This window comes from Odocoileus virginianus, unplaced genomic scaffold, assembly GCF_023699985.2.
Source record: "Odocoileus virginianus isolate 20LAN1187 ecotype Illinois unplaced genomic scaffold, Ovbor_1.2 Unplaced_Scaffold_3, whole genome shotgun sequence".
NCBI classification, from domain to species: Eukaryota; Metazoa; Chordata; class Mammalia; order Artiodactyla; family Cervidae; genus Odocoileus; species Odocoileus virginianus.
This window is the reverse complement of record NW_027224265.1, coordinates 1,436,923-1,458,345: the sequence shown is the minus strand read 5'-3', so window position 1 is coordinate 1,458,345 and position 21,423 is coordinate 1,436,923. Positions and strand designations below refer to the sequence as shown.

At 39.6% G+C, this 21,423-nt stretch overlaps 1 long non-coding RNA gene across 1 annotated transcript in view; it reads right to left on the bottom strand.

Annotated features, from left to right (window-relative positions):
* The window catches only part of LOC139033360 (uncharacterized), a 211,626-nt gene that overhangs the window by 105,457 nt on the left and 84,746 nt on the right, over positions 1-21,423 (bottom strand). Inside the window, exon 3 of the long non-coding RNA XR_011485944.1 lies at positions 8,785-9,051. This is a non-coding gene — a long non-coding RNA (uncharacterized lncRNA). The remainder of the gene's footprint in view (positions 1-8,784; positions 9,052-21,423) is intronic.

The following is a 21,423-nucleotide window of genomic DNA, read 5'->3' as shown; positions in this document are numbered from 1 at the left end:
GGGCACATTATCCCACCTACCACTTTGGCTTTGAAGATGAAAGAGGTGGTCCACAGGAACTAAGAGCAGCCCCCAGCTGACAGCCAGCAAGGAAAAGAGGACCTCAATTCTACAACTGCAAGAAACAGAATTCTGCCGGGACTTCCCTGGCAGTCCAATGGCTAGGACTGTATGTCCCCACTGCAGGAAGCCTGGGTTTGATCCCTGGTCAGGGAACTAAGATTTTACAAGCCCCACTGCGCAGTCTTAAAAAAAAAAATTGCCAACAAAAATGAGTTTAGAAACAGATTTTTCCAGAGTCTCCAGAAGATAACTCATTCAGGCCAACACCGTGTGGTACTCTAAGCAGAGAATCCAGGCATTCCATACTGGACTTCTAACCCACAGAGTGGTAAGCTATTATACGGTAAATGGTAAAGTATTACATTATTTCAAGCTTCTTGTAGTCATTTGTTACACAGCAGCAGAAAACAAATAAAAATGCAAAATATTTTACCCTCAAAATATTTTGAAAATATTTTAAATATTTCAAATCAGTCACAGTATTCATGATGCTATGCACTAAACGGTTTTGAACTTCAATTAAAAATGTATATACGCAGCATGACATAAATGAAACCCTCTGAAATCTCAACACTCAGTTATGTAGTCAGGAATAAGACACACAAGCAAGGACTTGCTAGAAGATGGCACCACGAGAAAATGTGTATAGCACCACCCTCCTTGAAGTCTATTAAAATAAACAAAATGAACCTGAGTTAGTTACAAAACTCTCATCTACAATAATACTAGGGTACTACCACAATCTATAAAAAAGACTTCCAATAATATCTACTCTTCCATAAACAATTAAATTTGGACATCACCACAGGGAAATGTTGAGAACTGAAATCCATCTCCATAATCTTGATCAGTTTTTGTTTTACAAGATAACATCCCTTAAGTAAAAAGGGAAAATACCAGTGTCAGGTTAAACCTTGAAGGAAAAAAAAAGCATCCACTTGAGTATTATCTGTACATCCAAGGACAAACAATGAGACAAGGTTGAAGATGGTAACAGGCCACGTGTCATCTTTATTTTGTATGAACCTAACTGGGAAAATCCATCATTAGGGTCTTTAAAACAAACAAAATTAGAAGGTAGTACCTCTTTCTCATATATCATCCCTACCTCACACCCACACATACACACCCAGAATGAAAGATGTCTAAAGACAGATGATTTGTCATTTCTATAAAGTGTGTAGAAACAACATATCTGAACTAAAGCTACAGACTGCCTGCTATCCAAGCTCACACATCACTGCTCTCCACCCCCACCCCCACCCACCACACACATACATAAAATCTCACCTTCCATTTAAATCTTCAGGGGACAATTTAAACAATGCTTATATAAGCATGTTGAAGAGCTTACCTACTCTCTGACAAACAGCAGATCAAGAGTCATTTATGACCCTATCCCCACATCAGGCATCAAGGAGGGCTGTTCACAGAGCCTGAGACCTATCCTTCTGATGCCTTTGACCTAGACAGTGATAAAAATGCTGGGGTGGGGGTGTGGCTGTCTTTCAACATTAACTAACAACAAGCTCCCCTAGAATCCCAATTCCACTTAGACTCAAAGTTCAAAGCAGAGCCTAGCCCATCAAAAGCAGACTGTGCTCTAGTTCAGGGGAATGCAACCCTATGATATAGGGCAAAAGATCCACTTCCTCTGTCAACAGGATCAAGAGGGAGCTTCAAGCACCCAATTCTTCCTGCCCCAAACACTCAGGCTGCTACCATATTCTGCCTTGAATCTCACTATAGCCTTTAGCTTGTGTATGTTATCTCTGCAGCCCCAGATGGCTCGGTACACCCTCATCTCCTACCTTCGAAACCCCATAACATTCTGCTAGCTCCTCATCTATTCTCTTCTCCCAACCCACCAGGAACGTTTTTACTAACTAGAGTTTTGGGACTCTATTATTGTCACGATCCCAAACATTCCCAGCCCCTTCTCTGATTCTCTTATCTTCTTACTCCAAAGGAAATCTGGCATTGTCCTAGGCTTCCCCTGTGGCTCAGCAGTAAAGAATCCATCTGCCAATGCAGGAGACACAGGTTCCGTCCCTAAGTCAGAAAGATTCCCTGGAGGAGGAAATGGCAACCCACTCCAGTTTTCTTGCCTGGAGAATTCCATGGACAGAGGAGCCTGGCGGGCTACAGCCCACGGGGTCACAAAGAGTCGGACACGACTGAGCATGTACACACACAGCACAGTCAGCATTGCCCTCAAGGCGTTGCTTCCTGCAGAGCCCTCTGTCATGACTGTGCAGGAAAAAACTGATTCTCTCCCTCAGTCCTTATGTCCCTGAGCATGGGATTGAGGTGGATAGCCTCTCTGTTGTTTATTCCTTTCTCACTTTCATCTAAATACCTTCAGCTGTATGTTTCATGACATCAGATTATATTATGTGGTAGTTTGAGCATTCTTTGGCATTGCCTTTCTTTGGGATTGGAATTAAAACAGACTTTTTCCAGTCCTGTGGCCACTGCTGAGTTTTCCAAATTTGCTGGCATATTGACTGCAGCACTTTCACGGCATCATCTTTTAGGATTTGAAATAATTCAACTGGAATTCCATCACCTCCACTAGCTTTGTCTGTAGTGACAATTCTAAGGCCCACCCGACTTCACATTGCAGGATGTCTGGCTGTAGGTGAGTCATCACACCACTGTAATTATCTGGGTCATGAAGATCTTTTTTGTATAGTTCTTCTGTGTGTTCCTGGCACCTCTTGTTAATATCTTGTGCTTCTGTTAGGTCCATACCTTTTGGTCCTTTATTGTGCCCATCTTTGCATGCAATGTTCCCTTGGTACCTCTGATTTTCTTGAAGAGATCTCTAGTCTTTCCCATTCTGTTGTTTTCCTCTATTTCTTTGCACCGGTCACTGAGGAAGGCTTTCTTTCTCTCCTTGCTATTCTTTGGAACTCTGCATTCAAATGGGAATATCTTTCCTTTTCTCCTTTGCTTTTCTACTTCTCTTCTTTTCATAGCTGTTTGTAAGGCCTCCTCAGACAAACATTTTGCCTTTTTGCATTTCTTTTCTTGGGGATGGTCTTGATCACTGCCTCCTGTACAATGTCATGAACCTCCGTCCATAGTTCTTCAGGCACTCTGTCTATCAGATCTAATCCTTTGAATCTATTTGTCACTTCCACTGTATAATCGTAAGGGATTTGATTTAGGTCATACCTGAATGGTCTAGTGGTTTTCCCTACTTTCTTCAATTTAAGTCTGAATTTGACAATAAGGAGTTCATGATCTGAGCCACAGTCCACTCCTGGTCTTGTTTTTGCTGACTGTATATAGCCTCTTCATCTTTGGCTGCAAAGAATATAATCAATCTGATTTCAGTGTTGACCATCTGGTGATGTCCATGTGTAGAGTCTTCTCCTGTGTTGTTGAGAGAGGGTTTTGCCATGATCGATGCATTCTCTTGGCAAAACTCTGTTAGCCTTTGCCCTGCTTCATTCCATACACCAAGGCCAAATTTACCTGTTACCCCAGGTATTTCTTGACTTCCTACTTTTGCATTCCAGTCCCCTATAATGAAAAGGACATCTTTTTGGGGTGTTAGTTCTAGAAGGCTGTAGGTCTTCTCGGAACCATTCAATTTCAGCTTCTTCAGCATTACTGGTTGGGGCATAGATTTGGATTACCATGATATTGAATGGTTCGCCTTGCAAACAAACAGAGATCATTCTGCCATTTTTGAGATTGCATCCAAGTACTCCATTTTGGACTCTTTTGTTGACTATGATGGCTACTCCATTTCTTCTAAGGGATTCTTGCCCACAGTAGTAGATATAATAATGGTCATCTGAGTTAAATTCATCCATTCCAGTCCATTTTAGTTCACTGATTCCTAAAATGTCGATGTTCACTCTTGCCATCTCCTGTTTGACCACTTCCAATTTACCTTGATTCATGGACCTAACATTCCAGGTTCCTATGCAATATTGCTCTTTACAGCATCAGACTATTACTTCCATCACCAGTCACATCCACAACTGAGGTGTTGTTTTTAGTTTGGCTCCATCTCTTCATTCTTTCTGCAGTTAGTTCTCCACTGATCTCCAGTAACATATCGGGCACCTACTGTCCTGGGGAGTTCATCTTTCAGTGTCCTATCTTTTTGCCTTTTCATACTGTTCATGGGGTTCTCAGGCAGGAATACTGAAGGGGTTTGCCATTCCCTTCTCCACTGGACCACATTTTGTCAGAACTCTCCACCAAGACCCATCCATTTTGGGTGGCCCTACACAGCATGGCTCATTGTTTCATGAGTTAGACAAGGCTGTCCATGTGATCAGATTAGTTAGTTTTCTGTGATTGTGGTTTTCAATCTGCCTGCCTGATGATGGAGAAGGCTAAGAGGCTTATGGAAGCTTCCTAATGGGAGAGACTGACTGAGGGGGAAACAGGTCTTGTTCTGATGGGGGTGGCCATGCTCAGTAAATCTTTAATCCAATTTTCTGTTGGATTTTTCTGGATGTTCTGGATGAAGCACAAACTGGAATCAAGATTGCCAGGAGAAATATCAATAACCTCAGATATGCAGATGACACCATCCTTACGGCAGAAAGTGAAAGAAGAACTAAAGAGCCTCTTGATGAAAGTGAAAGAGGAGAGTGAAAAAGTTGGCTTAAAACTCAACATTCAGAAAACTAAGATCATGGCACCCAGTCCCATCACTTCACGGTAAACAGATGGGGAAACAGAGGAAACAGGGACAGAATTTATTTTGGGGGACTCCAAAATCACTGCAGATGGTGACTGCAGCTGTGAAATTAAAAGACACTTGCTCCTTAGAAGAAAAGTTATGACCAACCTAGACAGCATATTAAAAAACAGAGACATTACTTTGCCAACAAAGGTCTGTCTAGTCAAAGCTATGGTTTTTCCAGTAGTCATGTATGGATGTGAGAGTTGGACTATAAAGAAAGCTGAGCACAAGTGCTCGGGCCTGGTGCACTGGGAAGACCTAGAGGGATCGGGTGGAGAGGGAGGTGGGAGGGGGGACTGGGATGGGGAATACATGTAAATCCATGGCTAATTCATTTCAATGTATAACAAAAACTACTGTAATGATGTAAAGTAATTAGCCTCCAACTAATAAAAATTTAAAAAAAAAAAGAGAAAAAAAAGAGAGAAAAAAAAAAGAAAGAAAGCTGAGCACTGAAGAATTGATGCTTTTGAACTATAGTGTTGGAGAAGACTCTTGAGAGTCCCTTCAACTGCAAGAAGAGCCAACCAGTCCATCCTAAAGGAGATCAGTCCTGAAGTTTATTGGAAGGACTGATGCTGAAGCTGAAACTCCAATACTTTGGCCACTTGATGTGAAGAACTGACTCATTGGAAAAGACCCTGATGCTGGGAAAGATTGAAGGCGGGAGGAGAAGGGGATGACAGAAGATGAGATGGTTGGATGACATCAGCGACTCAATGGATATGAGTTTGAGTAAACTCCGGGAGTTGGTGATGGACAGGGAGGCCTGGCATGCTGCAGTCCATGGGGTCGCAAAGAGTTAGACATGACTGAGCAACAGAACTGAACTGAACTGATGAGAAAAAGAGTATAAAATTCCAATGAAGGCCATAAAAGAAGACTTGAAAAATGAGTTTCACTTTGTTTGGGGGTAAAAAGATTCACTTAATTAAAGGTATCTTTTTTATCAAATTAATCTGTAAATCAGTGTTACAAAAATCAACATTCCCATTGTACTTTTAAATTTGTGTCTATAACTTGAACAAAGGAAAGTGGAAGGCCCTTGAAATATTCAAATATATTCAAGCTACAATAATAAAACATCCCAGGATCAGCACAGAAATAGACAGAATACAAGAAAATAGACTCAAGTATATGTAAATGTATTTGATAAGGATGGTATTTCTAATCAGTGGAGAGAAAAATGAATTACTGAAAGAAGAGGCTTGTACAATGAACCAGTCATCTGGAAAAGGACAGCAAATTGGAAAAGTGACTCCATGACTTATATCCAAAATTTACATATAAGGAAAAAAAGTAAATTCACAAAAAACTAAAGGAAGCAATGGCTAATATGTGTCATAAACTTAGAATTCAAGAGGTATTTCCAAGCATGATATGATACCTAGAAGCAATAAAATAATAGACACATATGTTCACATGAAAATCTGAAACTTCTGCAAGGCAAAATATACCATTTCAAAATAAAGAAGGCAGAGTGATCAGAGAAAAGTACAGATAAAACACAGAAAAGACAAAGTCTAACATCTCTAATATATATTAATATATGTAACATTTATATATCATATATTAACAAATTAATATATGATATATATTAATATATGCAACATATTTATATATCATATATGCTAATATATCATATATCAACAAATTAATGATATTAACACATTACATAATGATATATGTTATTGAGTAATATATAAATTAATATATGATATAATAGCAAATTAAAATATCATATATTAACAAATTAATATATTAATATATGATATATCATATATTAACAAACTAATATTAATATATAATATATGATATAACATTAATATATTATATGGTATAATTTGTTAATGTATCATATATTAACAAATTAATATATGATAAAATATTCAACAAATTAACATATAATTAATATATGATTGATATATAATATATATAATGTATTTGTTAATATATTAATTAACAAATTAATATATATATATCGTGTGCTCAGACTCTGTGCAACCCCATGGGCTGTAGCCCACCAGGTTCCTCTGTCTATGGAGTTTTCCAGGCAAGAATACTGGAATGGGTTGCCATTCCCTACTCCAGGGGATCTTCCCGACCCAGGGATTGAATCTGTGTCTCTTGTGTCTCCTACACTGGCAGGCAGATTCATTACCACTAGCGCCACCTAGGAAGCCTATTAACATTACATAGAAGTCTGTATTTAAAAAGGCAAATAACCAAATAGGGAAAAGATACGTATCAACAGGCAACTTGTAGAAAAAATTCTGTGGGCCAATAAACTTATAAAAAGGAGCTGAACCTAACAATTAAAAGAAATTTAAAGTAAAACAGAATTAATAAAGATTTATAAAGACCAATGATAGATAATAGACAGTGTTGCTTGAAACAACTTTACTTGGCAGAGTAATTAATAACATATCAATTGGAAAAACATTTACTGACAGTCTACTAAAATTCTGAGAGTTCAGAATCTTTGAACCAGAAATACTACAGGTATTAATTCAGAGGACAGAAAGAGAAGAAGAGGAGGGGGAATGAGAATGGGAGATATAGGGAAGAGGAGCAAGGAGAGGAGAATGAAGGGGAGGAGGAAGAGGAGAAAGGGGAGGAGAAGAGGAGGACATCAGAGGAGAGCGAAGAGGAGGAAGAGGAGAATCTCATAAAAAATAAAAACTAAATTCTGGAAGAGTATAAAGAATATAGACAAACTATTAATGACAGTTACTTCTGAAGAATGAGATGGTATGGGAATTTCACTTACTGTTAAAATATTTGTATAGGACTTGACTTTTCAATAATGGGAAAATATTATTTTTGAAATCTAATATTTCAAAAGTAAAATGGAATTGCAAGCAAGCTTAGAAAGACAGCATTTCCTTTATATTGATTTTGTTGCTAATTTTTTCTCACCAAGTGCATATCTAGAGTTCCCATAAATAAAATTTCCGATTTCCACCCTAGCAGTGACCATTCCACTCTCTCTCTTCATGCACTGCAAAAATAGAGATGGAATGGTCTTCATCAAAGCTTAATTCCTCAACACACACACTGACAATATCTCCCCAAATTGCTCAGACTGTTGACTTTGAGAACCATTAGGCAAAAAATGCTGGAAGACTTGCACAGAATTATATAAATAATGATCTGAAAGTAATGAAAATGATTGTGCTTTGTCAAGTCAGAAATCTAAGAATTCTGTTGGGGAAGCAAAAGAAAGTTGTTTTTGTCAAGATAGTTTGTGATGTTTCCAATAAAACTAAAAATCAAAGAACTTACTTGGACGGGCCTGCTCCTTAATTAACACTTTGGAAATGTCTTATCACCAAAAGGTTTCCTAGGAATTAGTATCCCTGCTCAGTGGAATGAAGAGGAGGATTTTCACCTTTTGACCTAAAAGTTTTAAATCTTTCTGAGCATTGATTCAGTACCAAAAAATCCAATTTAGTATTGACTTCTATGTAATAAATAATATATTAAATAGATTTATACATATTAATCTTCATGTCCCTTCATATTAATATTTTCACAGCCTATGCAATAATAAAAATGATGAAAGGAACTTGGAAAAATACAGTAACCAGTTCTCCCAATCAATACACAAATTATTTCAGAGACAGAGTCAAAGTTCCTGAGGATCTAATATTCTTCGTACTGAGAAGCACAGTGATGACTCAAAGAAACTGAAGTTAACAACAACCCATTTTCTGTAATTTGGAGATTGTTCGGGGTGTGCATAAGGGGCTTCCCAGGTGAAGCAGTGGTAAAGAATTCACCTGCCAATGAAGGTGACACGGGAGTTGTGGGTTCCATCCCTGGGTCGGGAAGATTCCCTGGAGAAGGAAATGGCAACCCACTCCAGCACTCTTGCCTGGAAAATTCCATGGACAGAGGAACCTGGTGGGTCGCAGCCCATGAGGCCAAAAAAAGAGTCAGACACGACTGAGCATGCATCTCCTCTCCTCCTCCTACTCCTAGGGGTACGTGTATTGAATGCATACCTCGGATGGTCCTGTATCCTCTGTGAAGAAAAGCAACATGTGGCATCTCTAAATCATTCTCATCTTCTGGATGACATCTCTCATAGTTGTTAGATTGCTGTACTTCACAGTCATTTTCATTAAAACCTCACTTATGTGTCTAGAGTAAAGGAGTCCTTGTCTTTTGTAGTCTGTTTCAAGTTTAGTCTTCAAGTTGAAGTATGTGATCATCTTAAGACAGATTCAGAATTTAGGATGCTCTCTGGGTAAATCTTCACCATAGCTGACCTGGGGAAGAAAGAAATTTGGTACCAGGTGTTAAAGGGTTAAGATTAGAGGCTGCGTATCCAAAGAGAATGTACAAACATATATATATATATATATGGCAATTCACAAGATGTCTTGATCTCCTGCAACACAAGAGAAACTCATACTTTGATAGACATTATCAATGCTCACTAATATCCAGGTCTTCCTCCTGGACACATAATACTGTACCTCCAGGCATAGTTGGGATTCAGTTCAATTCAGTTCAGTCACTCAGTCATGTCTGACTCTTTGCGACCCCATGGACTGCAGCACACCAGGCTTCCCTGTCCATCACCAACTCCCGGAGCTTACTCAAACTCATGTCCATCAAGTCAGGCAGGGTCTAAAAACTAATTCTAGTCAATGTTATGAGTGGAAGTGTTGCATGACCTTTTCCAGGCAGGAATATTTATTTAAATATTTAAATATTGGCACGAGACCCTTCAGAGTTCTCCACCTGCTGTGCTGACTAGATAAACACATTATGAAATGAAAGTATCATAAGACGGCAATGCACTCTTTACTTTGGAACCACGAATAACTGTGAAGATCAGGGGTCTACTGCTGGACCTCATTGGGTGTATTCCTGTTTTAAGCCACTGAGATTTGAGCGATCTGGTACCAGCTGCATAACCCAAGGTGTCCTGAGAAATACATATACTTAAGCAATCATCATGGATGATTGATCTTTTTGATGTCATCATTATGGGTCAACAAAGATGAGCTGGGGTAAAGTATTATCATTTCAATACTAGAATAAGCTCATGACATAGTTGGCTATGAGCATATATATAAATTGGTGGATAAAAAGATCTTTAAAATTTTCATAAACTAATAATTGGATTTTCTGAATTTGCCTTTTATTTCCAAATACCTTGGTTTATTTTTTAATGAATAATATTTGAAGGAGAGAGAAGGTAGGGCTAAAAATATAAGTTCACCCTCATCTATTAATAGTTAACAGCCAAGTATACAGGTAAGAAGAGTGCTGTCTTTCTGTTTCAGTAGTGGGAAGGATATATTGTTAAATCAACATGACATATTTATAAGCCACAAATGTATCATATAACACAGGGATACAAGTTTAGCCTGAGACCGTTCTATCCAATGAGAAAATTAAATAATATATTGGTTATTTTATATTTGTTTAATACAGGCACCTTATCTTTCCTTTCACCCTAGTCTTACCCCACAGGCACTCATATATTTTGTGTTCAGCCAATAAGGATGTTCAAGCAGAAAATGAAAAGAGAAGACAATATGGTCAGGATATTATGTCCCTAATTCTCTCCTTGGAAAATCACCTCAACTTGACTGTGTCCCTCAAAAGAAAGTCATTGGTTCTCTCAAGGGAGTATTAATACCGACTCCCGCCCCACCACACACACATACCCTGCTATTGTAGCTTCCAGCCTAGGGATGGTAACAGCTCCACTATTTCTAGCTTCAGGCTCCTGCACCACTCCTGACAACTTATATAATTCCATAATAGAACAGACTTAATGAAAGAAACATTTAGGCATTGGTTCTTACTGACTATTGAACTGGGGAATAAATAATTTAACATTATCCTTTCTGTTGAATCACAACACTTGATTTTAAAGAATAACATAACATATTGTTCATAAAAGAATCTAATTTGTTATTTTACTAGGGCTATCATTTCATGTTTATATAGTAAAATACTTTTGTAAAGAATCTTAATGTAAAAAGAGCAATCAACTAGATGGGAGAACAAGACAACTTTGCAACAAAAACCACAAAAAAGACCCCAAAAAAGACCCCCCCATCCCTAAATAAAGCAGTAACAATAAAGTGACAGAGTCCACAAGATCCGCATGGCGTGGGTGTCTGTGTGGGAGAAGACAGAGAGAAGAAATGGGGTGTCTGTGGGTCTAAGAAATGAAAGAGCAAAACAGTGTACAGGTATTCCCTGGGGAGCAAGACCAACCAATTTGAAAATAGCACCCAAGACTGGGAGCATTTTGACCAACTCAACAGTGAATGGGAACTTCCCTGGTGGTCCAGCGGTTCTGCCTTCCAATAAGGATCTGCCTTCCAATACAGAAGATGCGGGTTCTATCCCTGGTCTGGGAAAGATCCCACATGCTGTGGGACAACTAAGCCCATGTGCTACAACAGATACAGTGCAGTCAAAAAGAAAAAAAAAAAAAAAAAAAACAACTACAAATGACTGATGATTGCTGCTCTTGCAGATCCTACAGTAACGTCTGAAAAAGACTGAAGCAATATGGGTCACATGAATTGTCAAGATCAAACAGCCAAAATTTCCTTCTGAGAGAAAGTCCCACAGTAGGCAGAAACTTATTGGAATAAGGTAAAAATTCAGTAAAAATTTGGGCAATGTAGAAAAATGGAAGAGAGGACCCAGGTAAGTAGGGGAAGGGAAAACACAGCCAGGAAATCTCAAAGAGTAAGTGAATATATGCCCTAACACTTCAAAAACATAAAAACTAAAGGGAGCACTAAAAACTAAGAAAACTACCTTGAGTAATAGAGCCATAACTTCTAAAAGTTTAGGAAAATTAGTTTCACATAAATATGAGCAACAGAAAAAGATCTAGGTCAAATCCAAAACAAAGCTATTGAGGGGAAAAAGAGAAAAAGTATATAATACTACCCCTTTAGACACTGAAAACATACTAGGAGACATAAGCAAAAAACAGATCTAATTGTGACCTCTCAGAGCAAATAAAGCTGCTAAGAAAACTATATAACTTAATAGAAGAACATTAACCAGAATTACAACTCAGAGTGTTAAGAGTTGACATACTTTTTTTTTTTCCATTTATTTTTATTAGTTGGAGGCTAATTACTTTACAATATTGTAGTGGTTTTTGTCAACACTGACATGAATCAGCCATGGATTTACACATGTTCCCCATCCCAATCCCCCCCTCCCACCTCCCTCCCCATCCCATCCCTCTGGGTCTTCCCAGTGCACACCAGCCCTGAGCACTTGTCTCATGCATCCAACCTGGGCTGGTGATCTGTTTCACCCTTGATAGTATACTTGTTTCAATGCTGTTCTCTCTGAACATCCCACCCTCGCCTTCTCCCACAGAGTCTAAAAGTCTGTTCTGTACATCTGTGTCTCTTTTTCTGTTTTGCATGTAGGGTTATCGTTACCATCTTTTTAAATTCCATATATATATGTGTTAGTATACTGTATTGGTCTTTATCTTTCTGGCTTATTTCACTCTGTATGATGGGCTCCAGTTTCATCCATCTCATTAGAACTGATTCAAATGAATTCTTTTTAATGGCTGAGCACAACAAAGGAAACTATAAGCAAGGTGAAAAGACAGCCTTCAGAATGGGAGAAAATAATAGCAAATGAAGAAACAAAGGATTAATCTCAAAAATATACAAGCAACTCCTGCAGCTCAATTCCAGAAAAATAAATGACCCAATCAAAAAATGGGCCAAAGAACTAAACAGACATTTCTCCAAAGAAGACATACAGATGGCTAACAAACACATGAAAAGATGCTCAACATCACTCATTATCAGAGAAATGCAAATCAAAACCACAATGAGGTACCGTTACACACCAGTCAGGATGGCTGCTATCCAAAAGTCTACAAGCAATAAATGCTGGAGAGGGTGTGGAGAAAAGGGAACCTTCTAACACTGCTGGTGGGAATGCAAACTAGTACAGCCACTATGGAGAACAGTGTGGAGATTCCTTAAAAAACTGGAAATAGAACTGCCATATGACCCAGCAATCCCACTCCTGGGCATACACACCGAGGAAACCAGATCTGAAAGAGACACGTGTACCCCAATGTTCATCACAGCACTGTTCATAATAGCCAGGACATGGAAGCAACCTAGATGCCCATCAGCAGACGAATGGATAAGGAAGCTGTGGTACATATACACTAAGAGTTGACATACTTAAACAGAGCTGTCAGGGCATTCACGCTGAACTCCCATCACCCTGGCTCTGTAATCCCCGACCAGCCACCCGCCACCACCTTCCTTCCACCCGCCTATGGGGGAAGGTGAGGACCACAGGGACGCGGCACCTGGGTCAAGAGGCCCCCAGGGCTCCAGCACAGGCCTCCAGCACAGCATGTGGGAAGGAGTCCGTGAGAGAACCTGGCTATCGTCCGCAGAACCAGGGGGCCAGAGCTGGGATGACCACTCTCACCTGGGGACGTCAGCCGGCCCCGACTGAGGTTGCGCAAAGCCGCACGGGAGCAGGCACACATCCGCCAGTGGCGGCAGGCGCTACACCCAACGGGGGCTACAGAGGACCCCCGAGGACTGGACCTGAGGGGAGCCTAACCACATCTGCAGTGAGGAAGTGCAGAGGGAAGGTCCCCTGCGGCGAGGCTGAAGAACTGCCCAGGGTGACGGGAGAGGAGGAGCAGGGGGCCCCTTCAGATTCACCTGTCCTTTGCCATCCGCCCCTCACAGGGGAAGAAGCACACAAAGCCTTGAGGGCAGGGGTAAGCCTGTGGAAAGCTGAGGAAGTGTAACCTTATAGGCTACTGTGCTCCCCTTGCCTACCATAGGTTTCCAAGAGCAAGCTGTGAAAGGGGAACCTTTTTAATTGAGAGACTGTTGTTGTTCAGTCGCTCAGTTGTGTCCATCTCTTTGCGACCCCATGGACTGCAGCACACCAGGCTTCCCTGTCCCGCACCGTCTCCCCGAGTTTCCTCAAACTCATGTCCATTGAGTCAATCACGCCATCCAACATCTCATCCTCTGTCGTCCCCTTCTCTTCCCGCCTTCAATCTTTCCTAGCATTAGGGTCTTTCCAGTGAGTCAGCTCTTTGCATCAGGTGACCAAAGAATTGGAGCTTCAGCTTCAGCATCAGTCCTTTCAATGAATATTAAGGACTGATCTCCTTTAGGATGGATTGGTTGGATCTCCCTGCAGTCCAAGGGACTCTCAAGAGTCTTCTCCAACACCACAGTTCAAAAGCATCAATTCTTCGGCGCTCAGCTTTCTTTATAGTCCAACTCTCACATCCATACATGACTACTGGAAAAACCATAGCTTTGACTAGACAGACCTTTGTTGGCAAAGTGATGTCTCTGCTTTTTAATATACTGTCTAGGTTGGTCATAGTTTTTCTTCCAAGGAGCAAGTGTCTTTTAATTTCATGGCTGCAATCACCATCTGCAGTGATTTTGGAGCCCAAGAAAATAAAGTCTGTCACTGTTTCCATTGTTTCCCCATCTATTTGCCACAAAGTGATGGGACTGGATGCCATGATCTTAGTTTTCTGAATGTTGAGTTTTAAGACAACTTTTTCACTCTCCTTTTTCACTTTCATCAAGAGGCTCTTTAGTCCTCTTTGCTTTCCGCCATAAGGGTGGTGTCATCTGCATATCTGAGGTTACTGATATTTTTCCTAGCAATCTTGATTCCAGCTTATGCTTCATTCAGCCAAGAATTTGCATGCTGTACTCTGCATATGTTAAATAAGCAGGGTGACAATATACAGCCTTGATGTACTCCTTTCTCAATTTGGAACCAGTCCATTGTTCCATGTCCAGTTCTAGCTGTTGCTTCTTGACCTGCATACAAGTTTCTCAGAATGAGAGATAGATGTTTGCATTTAGACAAGATTGGACTTTCTAATGGCTGAAAATGAGACTGTCTCTAATGACTGAATGAAAATGATGAGATTTGTCTTAGGCAGTTTCCTGGGGTGGAAAAGGGAGGTAAGACAAAAAGGGCAGGAAGACAAGGTGAAAATACATAATGAAATAAAGTTGCTTCTGCTGTTATCCTACCAATGAAATGGCTGAATGGTAACATTTCTAGAACTAGCACAAAAGAGCTACACTCGCTGGGACTGGAGGACTTAACACATGGTGAGGAATGACAGAGCTTTCACTCCATGTGGGCCCTTCGTCCTTAAAACCTAATGATTTCAGTATGATTCACACATTCTAAATCTTACAGGTAAAGAAATTGAGACTCAGAAACTTTACATAAATGGCACAAGGACAGAGCTGGTACAAGCATGTCTAGGACATTTGCTAAGTAGGCTGCTCCAGCTCTGTGGTATGTTTTATACACATTTCTCATTTAATCCAAACAACTCCTTACAGGCTAGCTTCTATTTTTATGCCCAGATCAGGAAGTCAAATTAGTTTTTGGTGCCTCCTCCTATTTCACTACTTTGGGCAGTAGGGTGATTTTAGGAATCCAAAGAAAAGCTTAGTGCAGTGTATCCTATAGTGAGGAAAAAGTCCCACTGGCACCCTCAGAGCCAAAGAAAATGTGTTCCAGATTTAGTGCCCACTTTCATGTCAGATGCAGGTAGTTTCAACAAAATTATAGAACAGATTTTATTCACTATCCATTTGTATCCCAAAATTACTTGATTCATACCAATAGTTGCTGGGCTGTTTTAAAAATACTCATTTTCTCTATTTAAAGCTGTCACACACAAACTCTTGGGATGCAGCCTGATGTAAAATTAACTACCAAGCATATTTCAACTGCCAAGAATAAAAACTCAGAACCATAAAATGTCAATGGTTTACTGTGCTATAGTTGACTTTATATTTAGCATTATTAGTTTTCTTCCTAAGGAAGAACACAGTATGAAGCTTTAAGGACATACTGCTCTGTGCCAGATAGTCACAAAGAAATATAATTCCTTCCAGGAGCCATTGAAACTGTACTGGCTGGAGAGAAAGGATAGATAATTACAGTAGACAAGTATACAAATTCTACAAGTCAGAAGGACAATGGAACAGACAGGAAGATGATAATCCTGATTTCCTTGGGGCAATATAGAATGTGGCATTTGTAAATCTTGGTTATGATGGCACTGAAATCGACAAAGACACCCTCAGTCATCACCTCAACCCTTTTTATTTTTAGCTACCAACCGAGGTTCTGCTCCGTTTCAGTAAGAAATGGGTTCTATTTTACATTTCCTAGGCTCGACTTTAATTAAGAAATCTTACTACACAGAGACTTGATTTCTACATATTAATTTGATAGCCAAATCTATGAGCCCTCTGCTCTTTGGTTGAGTTTGTTTTTAGTAAAATGTGTTCTGTAACCAATATCTTTTTTTCCTTTGCTATATCATGATTTGTTTTCTGGGTTCTTAGTACATAAGATACACACAAACTTGCTGTCATAGAATTGGTTTTCAAGATGGACAATGAAAAATAAAGAATTACAAAAGGGCCTACAGGAGCCAAGAAACTTCATCAGATTTCTTAAACACTTTCAACTTCTTGGAATTTGTTCATGGTATTATCTCATTTATTTCCCCCTTGTGATGATTAGTTCTTAAACCATTAAAATAAAAATATTCTGTGTTCTGTCTTTGAGTATAGAAAGCAAAGGAGTTCTCAAAGAGCTGCATCTGAATCTTCAGCCAGGATCATGGAACGAGAACACACACACACACACACACACACAGGAAGTGTACAGTAGCATCATCCAACCAGGCAGGTTTCCAGGTTCACTTAGAAAGAAACACCTTCAAGAAAGAACACCAGAGCCCTAGGAGCAGATCTGGGCCAGGCTGCAGTGAGTGACAAGACCTCCGCATCACATGTCATGATCCAAAGGACACTAAAGGATTTGCAGTTAGGTAAAGCACCATGCCACAGCAAGGACACCTCACCTAGCAAGGTCATGTCACACAAAAGTCTTTCTCCATATTTCAATGGAGATATGGCCAGACCACTTCTCCCAACTAAGATGGGTGGTAGCGATATCATTGCATTTATTCTTCCTGGTATTGCATACCTACCAACTCAAACTAAAAGCTCCCTTAAACTAAAGAGCTAAAGTAATTCTCCACAACTTGATGTGTTGAACAGTCTCAAAATCAAAACAGCATGGATACCAGAATTGGAAAGTGAATAGGAGAAATGATAACTGAGAAGTTTCCCCTAATAGAAGTTTTCTTTAATAGCCCTCCCAAGAGCAAGCCTTCATGGAGAAAAGGAAAAAAAAAATTGTGTACTTTGCACATATTTTGATACTCATATTTTCAACAGCTTTTGAAAATCTCAACAAATTTACCACAGAAACCTGGATAAACACTGGCAATGTTTAAGATAATGACTGTTCCCTTCCAAACCAATCTCAGAAGCAACAAAATATGGTACTGCAAGGAATAATTCAGCAGTCCATAAAAACAATTCTGCTTAATGAAAGTGAGTGATTCGCACATATTGCGAGAAACAGGAAACATTCTCAGGAAGCATTTATGGTTCATGTGTTAGTATTTATACTAACCTGGATTATTCCCTCTTTCATTTTAGGCAATATGGTGCTTTCCAGGTGGCTCAGTGATAAAGAATCCGCCTGCCAATGCAGGAGATGCAGGAGACACAGGTTCAATCCCTGGATCAGGAAGATCCCCTGGAGAAGGAAATGGCAACCCACTCCAGTATTCTTGCCTGGAAAATCCTGGAAAATTGACAGAGAAGCCTGGCGGGCTACAGTCCACAGGGTCGCAAAGAGTCGGACACGACTGAGTCCCTCAGCATGAGCACGAGTGCTACCTAAATTTAGGTCTCTTTTCTTCTTTGTCACATTTTTGTTATGGCACATGTGCTTTTGGCACATGGTGCAACATTAATGGTGCAGCCCAAAAGCACACATGCTGACAATTATATTTTCCTTACTATGCATTTCTTCTCTGTTGTGGGTTAACTTTTATGATCTTTCTCATGAAAGCCAAGCAAATCAGATTTACGTTCATGGAACTATAACAAAACTTTTGGAAATGTTGGTAATGGGTCCCACATGTTCTGTTTGCTTAGATTCATAAAGCTGGGAAGGGAATTTCAAGAGATCATGTGGGGATTTTAGAAACTGAATTTTATATGATCTGATATCATTTACTAATTTTCCAGAAGGACAGATTTCTGAGCAAATGGGTAGTTTCTGTTAGGCCCCTTGAGTTCTCACTTGTAAGACTGAACCCACTTTTGTGTGAGAGACTACACTGCTGACAGATAAAGGGAATTCTGATGTCACCCTTATGAGGACAGTAGAAGGCAAGTGGCAGACACCACAGGATACCTTAAACAATTCTGGCATCAAGACAGATGACACCAGAACTCCAACCAATTAAAAGCATAAAAGTATCTATGAAGCATGTGTAAATAGGAATGATTATTTCCTAAATGTACTAGTGATGCACTATGCAATATAAAATGAAATATGTTGAATGTCTGCTTTCTGCATGCTGAATCTACAAGGGATAATCCTGCTCAGTTACTCTTCAATCAGGAAATTCTTTTATTAGTTGGTCTCTCAAATAGTCTGCCTTGAGGAAACTGAAAAATTTCAGCCATTTTGGCCAGCCCTCTGCTGATGGTATCTATACTTAAATCACCCAAAATAGGTGGTTGCTTATCCAGTTTTTAAACCCTTTCTGAAACAGGGATCTCATAGCCTTCTCATTACACCAAAATGCCTCCCACATGTAAATCTGATCTTTGGGTCACCACTAAACTCACTATAATGAGTAGATCTTAACATAGCAGTAGATAGACTTCATAAGTTGGTAAAGAATTAGTAATGTACGGCAGGGAGCAGAGTCAGCTGCAGGAAATAAAGAGGAAGACTAGGACTAGCTCATAAGCACGTGGTGCATGGCAGCAGTTCTCAAACTGTGACCTACATCAGAATTACTGGAGGGCTCATTAAACAGATTATTGGACCCAGTACTTCTAATTCAGTAAATCTGGTGTAATCTAACATCTGAAAATCTTTTATTTCTAAAATATTTCCCAGTAAGCCTGATGCTGCTGGTCCAGGGACCACATTTTAAGAACCACTGGTCTACAGTATTTATTCCTGCAAATAGCTCCAACTTCCTGAGATACAGGAATATATACAAAATAAAGACAGAAAAATCTTAGGAAGAAAAAATTGCTTTCATTTCTCCTAGAAACATTTTTCACATAGATCTGCAACTATTTGTCTCCTTAATGATGGAGTTAACGGCTCTGATCCAAAAAGACCCCAAATAGTTACTGCCCAGCCTGGAGTGTTATCTTCTGAGGTATTTAAATTTCAAGGAAGAAAGAGCCCCAAAACTTGGAGATACTTCTTGGGTGGTAAAAGCCAAGACACAAGGCATCCTGGCTCCTGGGGAGATTTTATTTATAAACAAAAGAGTTGAAGTAAGGATTTAGGCCGGTTCTGTTTCCAAGGAGACATTTTCAGGAGAGAAGGGGGATAGCTGTCTCTTTCCCCCTTATAAGCAGAGAAAAATCATTTTCCCTGTCTCTCACCTATGGAGTGTTCAGCCACTCAAGTAGTACACTTGTCCTTACTCTTATTATATCACCAAAGAGGTAAGTTCTGGGACAACAGGAGTTGATGTGCTTAAGAACTCTCTCTCATACCTTCAATATTTTACGTATGCATTTAGGATAAAATTTTTAAAAACTAGTATTAAAAACCTAACAGCATCCAACCTTAAATCAGCTCCACTGTGATTAGGACACCTTGCAATTCCTGATAAAGGTTAAGACTGTACTCAACTGATTCTGTAAAAGGAATATTAAAAAATTTTATCCAAAGTATTTCTTCCTGGTAGAAAAAATAACTCGTATGTTTACTGACTTTTAGACCATTAACCAGTTTCCAATTGCACTCACCATTCTCATTCTAAGATTCTCTTACTGAATTCCCTATAAATGCCTACTTTCTCAAAGTGTTATCATAATCAGCTTTTCATCTTACTGGTTCCTTCATTATTTAATAAGTGAAACTGTTGACAAGTTATTTCTATTTCTATAAGTTACACTTTTAAATTCCAAAATTGTGTTTACAGGAAGTTCCAACAGCCATCATTCTAACAAAGCCTGTAGCAACTGCGCTTGGCCCTGGTCTGTGCCGCTGTCCCACCTCTACTACCTATTCATGGAAGTGCTGCCTCTTCTCGTGACAAAACAGGACTCGGTTTACTTAGGCAGGCACTGTCATTCCTCACCTAACATCCATGTGCCTTATGGTTTAGTCGCTAAGTCGTGTCTGACTCTTGAGACCCCATGGACTATAGCCTGCCAGGCTCCTCTGTCCATGGGATTCTCCAGGCAAGAATCCTGGAGTGGGTTGCCATTTCCTTCTCCAATGTGCTTTATACCCTGCTTGAAATGGAGAAAAACATTAACCTCTGCACCTACTCTTACTTTGACAAAGGTCCTCCTAGCGCATCTAAGTAGCACAACTGGATGTGATTCACATAACCTGAATTTAGATGATGCCATGGCCTGTGAAGCTGTGCAATATGGTGGCTCTGGACCACTGGGTCTTGTCTTGGGAGCACAAAATGGATCATAAAACATTATTTATATTTTATCCATACTCTATGAGCCACTCATCCAGAGGAAAAAGACTCCAGTCTAGTCCACATCTGGAATTCTATAACTAACGAAGAAGAAAGAGGGAGTTCTAGGTTGCTTAAATGTATATAATGAGCATTTTCCATTTTTCTTCGTCTTATGTGGAAAGTCATTCCTTCTCCATATAAGTAAATACATTTAGTTCCTTCGTCACTCTTAAGCACCAAAGCCCAGAGCCACAAAAGCAGAGCAGGCTCATCTGTCTCTATGTGTTTCTTTCCAGAGCACAACAGCTTCAGAAGCAGATTCTAGTTCTTCTATCTAGCTGTATACATGGTTTGTAGTGTAACAGCCCTTGGTAGGAGTGATTTTGCTGAATTTATGTTGGAAATGAAGCCACTGATAATTAACAACCCTGAGAAATGTATCAGAGTACCACAGAACTCTGCTGAGAATATCATTCATTACATCACAAGATGCCATCTCCATTAGAACTTCTCCTGCCTGTCCCCAACCTCACGGATATATCTGTACCTCTGGAGCCACAAATGTTTGCATCTTACATAAAACTGGCCTTTTTCTGAATAGCTTTTAAAATATCAGACATAAATATAAGGGCCTTTGTAGACCTTTCTGGTTGACTTTTAAAATTATTATTATTATTAATGTTATTTCTTGCTCCATTTTAATATCCATGCTTTTGTGTTGCTCACTTCTCATTTCCTTTAAAATTGTATCATTTTGCTTTCTCTTGTTGTCACTTTCCCCATCTCTTTCAATCTCTCCATTTCCCCCCCGCCCCCACAACTGTCATACAGTCATACACACACAGAGAGAACTATTTGGAAACATAAGATCTCTCTGGAACAAGTAGACAGTAGAAGAAAGAAACCATGGATTCTTTAAGCCAAGGATTTGGTACTATAGTTGTCTGTTAACATATACCCTCATTACTCCACACACTATTCAACCATGATCCCCCCAACCCTGAAGTTTCGATCTTTCTTCCCTACTTTCATCAGGAAC